Source organism: Triticum aestivum, chromosome 3B (genome assembly GCF_018294505.1).
Source record: "Triticum aestivum cultivar Chinese Spring chromosome 3B, IWGSC CS RefSeq v2.1, whole genome shotgun sequence".
In the NCBI taxonomy this organism is placed as follows: domain Eukaryota; kingdom Viridiplantae; phylum Streptophyta; class Magnoliopsida; order Poales; family Poaceae; genus Triticum; species Triticum aestivum.
The window spans coordinates 32,569,062-32,580,439 of NC_057801.1; the positions used below are offsets into that span (position 1 = coordinate 32,569,062).

An 11,378-nucleotide genomic window follows, 5' to 3' on the forward strand; every position below is an offset into this window, starting at 1 on the left:
CGCCAGCCTCCGGGTTTCTCTGATCCGGATCGCCCTGATCATCTCTGTCGTCTGTCCAAGGCAATTTATGGTCTGAAGCAGGCTCCTCGTGCTTGGCATGCTCGTCTTGCAATGGCTCTTCGTGCTCATGGTTTTGCATCATCAACTGCTGACTCCTCATTGTTTCTTCTTCAAAGGCCTGAGGTTACTATGTACTTGTTGGTCTATGTAGATGATATCATTTTGGTCAGCTCCTCTCAGTCGGCTGCTACTGCGCTTGTTCGCTCACTTGGTGCTGATTTTGCGGTCAAGGACCTTGGGAAGCTTCATTACTTTCTTGGTGTGGAGGTTACTTCTCGTGCTGCTGGTCTTGTTATGACGCAGAAGAAGTACTCTCTGGATTTGTTGCAGCGAGCTGGGATGCTTAAGTGCAAACCGACGACTACACCCATGTCTACCACTGATAAGCTCAATGCTGTTGATGGTGTGCTTCTTTCTTCTTCTGATGCGACCGAGTACCGGAGTATTGTTGGTGGGCTCCAGTACTTGACGATCACGCGACCAGACATTTCCTATGCTGTTAACCGAGTCTGCCAGTATCTGCAGTCACCCCGTGACACTCATTGGTCTGCTGTTAAGCGGATTTTGCGCTATATCCGTTTCACGGTGGCTCATGGTTTGCATATTCGGCCGTCTGACTCTGGTTGTCTTTCAGCATATTCTGATGCAGACTGGGCTGGCAATCCGGATGACAGGCGATCCACGGGGGGTTATGCTGTCTTCTTTGGCTCTAACCTGATTGCCTGGAGTGCTCGGAAACAGGCTACTGTCTCGCGTAGCAGTACTGAGGCTGAGTATAAGGCTGTGGCCAATGCCACGTCAGAGATTATTTGGGTACAGTCCTTGCTTCAGGAGTTAAGTATACCCCAATCACAGCCTCCTGTTCTTTGGTGTGATAACATCGGTGCTACATACCTTTCTGCAAATCCGGTATTCCATGCCCGAACGAAACACATTGAAGTTGACTATCACTTTGTGCGTGAACGTGTCTCTCAGAAGCAACTACAGATCAAGTTTATTTCTTCCAAGGATCAACTTGCTGACATCTTCAGCCATTGCCTTTGCCACAGTTTAAGACTTGCAGGCGCAATCTTACCCTTCTAGATTCATTAGAAAGTGGCTAAGATTGAGAGAGGGTGTTAGACTGTATTTCCATGTGTATATTGTAACGTTGTATACCACCTCATTATATATATATATGTGATAGGCCACCCCTAGAGGGTTGTGTCGGTTCCCCCCAAAGCCTATTGTCTTACAGTTAGGACCGGATACCCATGGGCTATGGTAACCCATGCTCATGGGTAAAATTCTTATCCTTTTCTCTTTCAATTCCTCAAGTTTTATATAGCACAACGCTCACACGAATAATTGGGCATGTGCGTTAGCTAGCTAGCTTGTTCTTCCGCAGCACTCTAGCGAGCGACGGAGCGAGCAAGCTCACCATGAACCAAGAAATCGTAATGACCATACAATCATCACTGATATCGAGCCAGGAACAACAGCAACAACAACAACAACAACAACAACTGCATGGCACCGTCGCGCAAGAAGAGCAACAGCTGCAGCTTGGCACCGTGCAACAAGGCGGCGGCTCGACGGAGTCCGAGTCCCACCACCAGCGCAAGATCAGTCTAATTCCGCTCGTCTTCCTCATCTACTTCGAGGTGGCGGGCGGTCCGTATGGCTCCGAGAAGGCGGTATCCCGGAGTCGCTCGGCTTCCTCATCTTTCCCCTAGCGTGGGGTATCCCGGAGTCGCTCGTCACCGCCGAGCTCGCTGCCGCCTTCCCGGGCAACGGCGGCTTCGTTCTGTGGGCGGACCATGCCTTCGGCCCGCTCGCAGGTTCGCTTCTTGGCACGTGGAAGTACCTCAGCATCACCATCAACATCGCCGCCTACCCGGCCCTCGTCGCCGACTACCTCGGCGGCGTGGCCCCCGCGATCGCGGAGCCCGGCAGGGCGCGCACGGGCGCGGTGATCGGCATGACGCTGCTCCTCTCCTTGTTGAACTACGCCGGCCTGAGCGTCGTTGGGTGGGGCGCCATGGTGCTCGGGGTGGTGTCGCTGGCCCCGTTCGTGCTGATGACGGCGATGGCGGTGCCCAAGTTACGGCCGCGCCGGTGGGCGTCGCAGGTGGAGGGGAGGAAGAAGGACTGGAGGCTCTTCTTCAACACCTTGTACTGGAACCTCAACTACTGGGACAGCGCGAGCACCATGGCCGGCGAGGTAGAGCGGCCGGGGCGGACGTTCCCGCGGGCCCTGGCGGCGGCGGTCGTTCTCATCGCCGTCAGCTACCTGTTGCCGCTCATGGCCGCGATCGGCGCCACGGACGCATCACCGGATGCGTGGGTGAACGGCTACCTGGCAGATGCCGCAGGTACGTACAAAGGCTTATGACCTTACGTGATTCGCCATTAAACTGGCTACCATCACTCGCTCTCAAATCATTTCACTAATTGAGGAGATTATTAAGAGATGCATGCACCATGCATGTTGCTCTCACTGACAGAGTGGTACTGTAGCTTTCAGTTTGGAGTATATTAAGGCCTTGTGGAGACATGAAACACCTGGCAGTCTAAGATCCCAAAAGAAAGCATTTTCCCGGCCCACACCACACTTCACACCATGCCTATCAAGCCCCCACATCACAATCACATCATAGGTCATGCCCATTTGAAACAAACGCCACAATATCATGCAATTTGACATGAGCAGTGAAAAAGAAGCTGGAGAAATTTTTGTATGGTGGTCAGCCAGAAATTATTTAAGGAGATTAGACATCACCTTTGTCTGATGGGGAGATAAACATCACCTTAGTGCCTCTGTTCACGTGTTCCGTCTTGGATCCAACAAAACTGGATTAATAATGGTGGTAGAATGATGGTGGGTGACAGTGGCAGCAAGGTCTTCGCTTCACCCATCAAAGGAGGGTGATGGAGTAATTGTTACCGATAAGGAGAAGGAGAGTCTCTAGAGGTGTCGGCCGGAGGCAAAACTGGCTGCACGGGTGAAGTAGAAGAGATACTCCTTCGTTTTTATTTAGGGAGTACGTAGAACTCATCTAGATGAGATATAATTTGGTCTCATTTACTTTGCAAACAAGAACAGATACAACCCACGTCAGCACACACGCATCTTATAGCATCACATCCAATGACTATAAAAGGTGAATGAGACCAAATTATATCTCATATAGATGAGTTCTAGCAAAACTGTTTTATTTATCCACGTATTAGTTTTGATCAAAGTCAAACTTTGACAAAGTTTGTAAAAAAAAAGTTAACATATACAAGAACAAATCAATACCAATAGATTCAGTATTGATTGTACTTTCACATGATATAATTTTTTGAAAGATATTTATATTATTTTCTGTAAACTTGATCAAACTTTATGAAGTTTGACTACAGAGGGAGTACAAGGTACAACAGTGGTGAGGGTACAACTTGGCTATGTGCCATCTAGCTGAACATAGGCTACATTAACCCGTAGCACCCGATTCCCTTGGGCTGGACGATGACATCGACTGTGCAGTGGTCTACCCTCCTACGGGCATCTTGTTGGAGAGGGTTTTGGTTGAAAAGACCCGTGGTTGCTAGGAGGTTTGCGCTACAACAGTCATTTCATTGTCCCTCCGTTGTCGTGATTTGGATGACTAGGATATGGAGATTTTTTAGATAAAAGGCATGCGCCGGAGTTTATAAATAAAACCACCAGACAGAGTCACAACACTGGCCCTCAATGCAACACATAAGCCGAGCAAAACAGAGTTTAAAAAGTGCGAGTACATGGCAACCAGCCATACATGGCACGCAGGCCAGCAAATAGTCCATAAGAACCGGTCATTAAGCCATCCTCCTAGAGCGCAGCAGCAGGGAAGCCGCCGTAGATCTCATCTTAGATAACATGTCGTTGAAAGCCTCTAGGTCCCCTTCCTTAGTCAATGATCTCCACTGTTGCAAAAAGACATTGGCTTTAAATAAGCAAATCATGAGGTTAGCCGGGAAAATGTGTTCGATAGTGAACTTGTTTCTAGTGGTCCACAGCGACCAACTGATCGCTGCCCAGCCAACCCAGAAAACCCGCTTAGACCGGCCTTCTAAAGAATTAACACAACGCCGCATATCCTCAAAAGAGGAAGGATGCCAATTAACATGAAGCCAAAGACTAATGCAACTCCAGATAAATTTAGCCAAAGAGCAATGAAAAAATATATGCTTGGAGTTTTCAAGAGCCCCACACAGCGCACATCTATCAGAGCCCGGCCCGTTCCTCTTCTTAATTTGATCGACCGCAGGGAGTTTTCGCCGGAAAGCTTGCCACAGAAAAAAATTTATCTTAGGAGGAATACGAGCTGGCCAAATATCCTTGAATTTGGCTGTGCGGGCACCCGGGATAAGTTTAGAGTATGCAGATTTAACTGAGAAACGCCCCGAGGCAGAATGAGGCCAGACCACCGAGCCATCTTCCTTCGAGAGCAAGGGGAAGCAGGCAGTAAGACGTTGCCAATCATCCAACTCCACATGAGAAAGTGAACGCCGGAAATCAAGGACCCAGTCGTGAGCCGAGAGCTCAAAGATAGAGATCTCAGGATCAGCACAATACGAGAACAAGGTCGGGTATGCCACCGCAAGCGTGGTATCCCATACCCACCAGTCTAACTAGAAACGAGTGGATTTACCATTCCGAACTACAAATTTAACAAGGGATTGGAAGATTGGTCGAACTTTAACGAGCTGGCGCCAGAACTGAGAGCCACCAGAAGAGGAGGCGCACATAGGGCTCGAAGAGGGGAAGTATTTAGCTTTGAGAATAGATAGCCATGTGGGACGCTCCTCGAGGAACATAATCTTCCACCACCATTTTATCATGAGGCACTTGTTCGTGACCAAAGTATTAATGATGCCTAGGCCCCCTATGCTCTTAGGTCTGCAGATCAGGTCCCACTTCACCATCCTATATTTACGCTTATTATCAGAGGAGTTCCAATAGAAAGCACCCCTATGCTTGTCGAAGCCAGCGTGAGTCTCTCCGGACAAGAGGTAGAAGCCCATGAGAAACATCGAAAGGGAGGAGATGCACGCATTAGTAAGGGCAACATTGCCCGCCTGGGAATTATACCGGCCTCTCCACGGCAAAACTCTATTTCCTACTTTAGTAACTGCCGGGGCAAAGTCTTTAGCCAAGAGCTTGAGAGGGGAGATTGGTAGGCCCAGGTATTTGAGAGGATAAGACCCTAGAGAGCAATTGAGAAGATGATCCACTCTTTGAGCTTCCGAATCATGCACCCCAGTCACAATAACTTCGCTCTTCGAAAAATTGATTTTAAGACCCGAAAGCGCTTCGAAGCATAAGAGGAGGAATTTCAAGTTCGTGAGGCTGTCCTCATTAAGTTCAACCATAATAATGGTGTCATCCGCGTATTGCAGGTGGGTGATGCCATTGGGGAGAAGATGAGAGCTAACAGGCGTAATGTGCCCTGCAGAGGCTGCTCGAGACAAGATATGGGAGAGGGCGTTCGCAACGAAATTGAAGAGCAACGGGGATGTCGGATCCCCTTGTCTAAGACCCCTACCATTAGCAAAGAAATTACTAGTCTGACCATTCACCGCCACAGCCGTATGCCCACCCGAGACAAGCTGCATAAGACGATGAACCACCGCACCTTCGAATCCCTTAGCAAGAAGAACTTGTCAAAGTAAATTCCAACTAACCGAATCATATGCCTTTTCGAAGTCAAGCTTAAGCACCACAGCCTTAGTGCCCTTGGTCCGCAGGTCATGGACTATCTCATGCAAGCAAATCACCCCATCCAAAATAAATCTCCCCTTTATGAACGCAGATTGAAAAGAACTAATGACACGATGGGCGATCGGAGAGACCCTAGTTACCATACCCTTAGCCGGAATCTTCGCGAAGTTATTAATTAAAGCAATGGGCCTAAACTGGGAAATCAAGTCAGCACCTTTGACCGTAGGGATGATAGTGAGTACCGCATAATTCAGTCTAGAGATGTCAACAGTACCCAGCCAAAAACCTTGTGTAATAGCCTGAATGATGCCTTTTAACTGAGGCCAGAATTGCCAAAAGAAGGGGATGGAGAATCCGTCAGGCCCGGAAGCCGCATTAGAGTTGGCCGATCGAATCACTTCGAATATCTCCTCTTCGGAGGGGGCAATCATCAGACTCTCATTTTCAGAACTCGACACCTGATCGAGGGAGGACCAATAGGACGAAGCCAACCTGAATCCCAACTCAGGTTTAGCAGATAGGAGGTTAGAAAAGAAGTGGACCACGTGCTGCATAATCACAGACTGATCAGAAACCCTGACGCCCTCGATAAGGAGACTATCAATCAGGCATCTCCGACGTCTACCGTTCGCAATGGCAAAAAAATAAGCCATGGGCGAGTCACCCTTTAAGGTCCAGTTAATAGTGCCTCTTTGCTTCCAGTATACTTCCTCCTGACGATGAATACACAGAAGAGCCTCTTCAAGGCCGTAGCGGATCTGCCATTCGGCCGCGGAGAGCCCATGATTATCCGCACGATCATCAAGCACCTCAATTTGAGCAGCCAACCTAGCTTTGTCCTGCCTTGACTCACCATAATGGTTTTTAGACCAGCCTCTAAGGAATCTACGGAGAAAATAGGAACATTGAAGCCAGTCGTCCATCGGCCAAAAGATCGTCGGTTAGAAGACAGGAAGACCGAAATCTTTTGCGCAATCAAATCGGCGAAAGCCTCCACTTGGAGCCACGAAGCATCGAACTGAAACCTCGGAAAGGCAACCGAACGAGTACCATCATCTAGAATCAGGGGGGAGTGATCAGATCCCACTATAGCTAGGGCTCTGAGGCTGACACGGGGGAATAGCAAATCCCAACTAGGACACACGAAAACCCGATCAAGTACAGAGCGGATGGGAGAGATTTGGTGATTCGTCCAGGTGAAATGGGCCCCAACCCTAGGGATTTCGCGGATAGCCGTGTCCCTAATGAAAGCATTGAAAGCATCTGCCAGAGGCCACGAAAAATTAGAAGAACCTTTAGCCGACGGGTATCGCATCAAGTTGAAATCGCCTCCAATCAAAAGTGGCAGCTGACAGGAATCAATTTTATTACTAAGTTCATCCAGAAAGATATAGGACATAGAATGATCAGCCGAACCATAAATCACCATGATTTCAAGTAAAGAGTTAAGGGATCTGAGAGAAACCACCGTGCTAGCCCAAAAAATGCCATGATCAAAAGCGACAAAATCAAAAACATCTTTTTTGGAGCCAAGAAGAATACCACCCGAGTGACCGTGAGGGGCCACAAAATTCCAATTAAATCTATCTATCCTAGCAACGGCCGAGAGTTCACTAGGGGAGAAGGAGGGTTTGAGAGTCTCGACAAGGCCAATAAAATCAACATTTTCAGAACGAACCAAGTCTTTTAGATGGTCCCTGCGCCCCCTAGCGCTGAAACCTCTTATGTTCCAAAAAAGAGCCTTCACCGGAAAGTAAGGTTTTTGATTCTAAGACTCAACCTGCTCGGAGCCTTGCAGGATTTAGCACGTTTCCCAGCCCCACGTTTAGATACAACCGGGGAAGCTTGACTCCTATCATCTCCCCCCTCAACCCCACCGGCCACAACCAGTGGGGCACTCGATCCCCCCCAGCCTCCTTGGCTTTTGCAATGTCAGCCTGAGCTACTTCATTAGCCCTAATAACAGCAAGTAGAGAAGCGGGAGAACCCAAACTAGCATCTAAGCAAATGCCCACATCATCTAATATATTAAGCAAATGATCATCAGATTGGGACGGGAGCACTAGACGAACAGGAGAATGAACATCGGGAAAAGAGGAGGAGGGGACTAGACGCGAACCTGAAGGAGGCAGGTCCCTAGCCGCAGCGCGCCGAGTAGCTCGATCAGCCACCTTCTCACCGCTGTTGGAGACGCGACCACTTTTACGAGCCGTGGACGCGGGCGAGCGCACTGGCTCAGGCCGAACACGGCGGGGAGACACCGCAACAGAAGACGGGCTCGAGGCCGTACCCAAGTCAGCATCGAGCCTGCGACAGAGCCCATCCGCAGACTGCTTTGAGTCCCCAGAAGCCCTGCTCTTAGCGGAGAATTTCTTGACGGATGACTTCTTCTTCTTGGAGGGAAAGGGGCTAGCCGGGGGCAAGTCTTCAATGCTAGAGAGGGAAGGAGATGCAGGACGGGCAGGGAGATTAGAGCACACCGTCGAGAAAGGTGTACCCTTAGCCCCACCAGAAGCAGCCTCCCCTCCAATCAAGTCCGCCTGCAAGCCATTTGCCCCCCGACCGCCGGAGCATTCTCCTTCAGCATATCCTGGTCTTCAGGAGAGAGCTCGTCCCACTCCGACTGGGTAAAGCGGTGATCAGAGCCATGCATAGAATCGTCCGGGCAGCCATCCCCATCTTTGCTCTTGTCATCATTTCCAGAGGCCGGGGGCGGGGGAGGAGGTGGGGGCGACACCGGGTCCGAAGCACCCTCCACCCGAACCCTGAGCCGAAAGCCACCAGCCGAAGGGAAGACATCAATGGAACCACGAATACACAGGGGATCCACACACCATACCCGCAAACGGACCGGCCCGAGGATAGCCAGAGAGTCTTGATCAACCTCAATCGGCTTGCCGATGAGCACCCCAAAAGCCATCAGAAACGCCGTGGCACGCGTTGTAGGAGGGACATCTTCAACTAGAACCCATACATCAGACAGGGATATGGAGATGGCACACAGCGACGGGTAATGGTGGTTCATCGCTGCAGTTTGGTGTTGTACAGGTAGTGTGCATAAGTGACATTGTCGCTGCCCGGAGGTGCTGGTGGCCGGACCATGGTTGCTCGACGGAGCTGGTGGCAGCAGATCGCGACCATGGCAGCGTACTGATGGGTCCTGGCGTATCGTCACGTAGTCGGTCTCCATGCCCAAATTTAGACCAGCATGCACTTGGGTCGGAGGCAAGGGATCACCAAGAGCATGTCCAATATGGGATTTTAGTAGTACCGTCTTCTCTCATACTGTGACACGCATCTATGCAGTGTTGTCTTAGCGGCTGGGCTGCTTGAGTGGTGCATGGGATGTGGATTTTTTGAGCTCGTGTTTCTGAACACCTCTTATCCTTATCCTTCAATGTTGCTTTGAGATCTGTACTACACAACTAACTTAGTATATTAAACTTTTTCTTTTTTGTTGCTTCGAAGCAAAACAACATATGAACTTCAAACTTTCCAGGACAACAAAACATTCTTACTACATATGGAATAAAACTTTCAGATTTTTTTGTTACTACAAAAAATGAGATTTGTTTAATTAAAAAAACTTATTTTTAGTATTTATGATGCACGTAAAAATCTGAAACTTTTTTTCTCACATTCTAGTTAGAATGTTTTGTTGTGCTGAAAAGTTTGAAGTTCATATGTTGAACTATATGGGAGAAATAAAAAAGAGAAAAGTTTTTGCACGAATTGTGATGCAGAATTGGATGGCTACATAAGGGGGTGCCCATGAGCCTATGCTGTTGTGTCCATATTCGGATCATGTGTGCTTGCATTTTGTTCTTTGGGTTAGTAGTTGATCGACAAGGATGAATGTTGCTGTTTATTTTTTTTACATTTTTTCCTTTTTGTGTGTGTGCGCGCGCGTGCGTGTGTGCGTGCGTGCGCGTGCGTGTGTGTGTGTGTCCTAACCGTGGAGAGGTATAGAGTGTGATCATTTGTTTGTATTCCCTTGGTGCTTTACTACAAATTAGTTAAACACCCTTCGTCAAAAGAAAAGGTGGTACACTGTCCATTCTAAAGAAAAACCCCATTGCCTTCAAGTATATATCTTTTGTTCTATAATATATGCAACTCAATACATGTTTTTTTTCTATTCACGCAACCTATCCACATCAATAGGTCATCTATGTTTGCCACACAACCAGCCTACCATCTCAGTAATCTTCATAAGTCATGCAAATACATGCATGTATTCTCATGACAATGTGAGGGTTATCTTGTAGTTTTCCAAAATTGTGAACTGCTATATAACCAACAAAACTTAACATAATAGATGCGGGGTGCTCTCTCCTCGGGTGAATATTCGAGGCAGAAAAAATGGCATGCATGTATGTGCTATAATCAATCCAGGCCAATCGAGGCGACCAATGTAGGTCTCAACCAAGTCCTTTTATCTAATACTTATTTCTCTACTGATTTAGACTTTGCTATGTCTAAACAGGCATCATCGGGGGACCATGGCTAAAGTACTGGACGGGGGCTAGCGCAGTGATCTCCTCCATAGGCATGTTTGAGGCCCAGATGAGCAGCGGTGCATTTCAGCTCCTCGGCATGGCGGACCTGGGCTTCCTCCCGACCATCTTCTCCCATCGCGGCGCCCGCACTAGGACCCCATGGGTTGCCATCACCGCATCGACCGTCATAACGATCGCCGTCTCCTTCCTTGGGTTCGACGACGTCATAGCAACATCCAACTTCATGTATGGCCTCGGCACGTTGCTTGAGTTCGCATCCTTTCTATGGCTTCGAGTTAGGCATCCTGCACTGAAACGTCCCTACCGCGTGCCGCTACCAGTTCCCGCACTTGTGGTCATGTGCATCGTGCCATTATCGTTCCTCGCCTACGTGTGTGTGGTGGCCAGGTGGAGGGTACTCGCCATCGCCGCGGGGCTGACCACACTCGGCATTGGGTGGCACGGTGTCATGAGGATGTGTAGAGTCAAGAAGTTACTTAGTTTCAACAATGTTTAGTGGTTTCAGTTGAATAAGATGGCACCACATATATTGCTGCTCAGGGTTGTAATATATTTGAATGAAATTTTCAGGTGTATCGAACATGAATATTATGATTGATAATTTGGGAATTGACCCTGAAAGTACATATGATTATTGTATAGTTCTAAACTATTTTGTAAGTATATAAGTTGAGTAATGAAATGAAAATGCATGTGCTTCTTCCCATGCATGGTTGCAAACTGAGGTGACCCTTTGGTTGACTATTGTGATCACATATCTGCATCTGGAGAGAAATATCTTAGTGGAGACAGCCTATTTACTAATATATATAGGGCATCTGTGATGTATGTCAGTGTTGGCAGCATCTCTCCAAGAGCTTCCCTGCGGATTGGAGATACCTTCAACAGCAATGGCTGATGCCCCTCTTCCTTTGGAGTCTTCCGTTCGTCCAGTATGCAATGGCTTCATGGAGGTCGTAATCTTGGCACGCTAGAAGCCTGCAAGTACCACGTGACGATAACCGACCACTCTGCAGCATTTCTAATCAGACTTTCAGCAGGCAAAGCATGACACTATGACTATGATCACC

General features: G+C 48.5%; 1 pseudogene; it reads left to right on the forward strand.

Annotated features, from left to right (window-relative positions):
- The first annotated feature begins 1,499 nt into the window (after positions 1-1,499).
- LOC123067218 (probable polyamine transporter At3g13620) lies at positions 1,500-10,819 on the forward strand (annotated as a pseudogene).
- Positions 10,820-11,378: the final 559 nt, after the last annotated feature.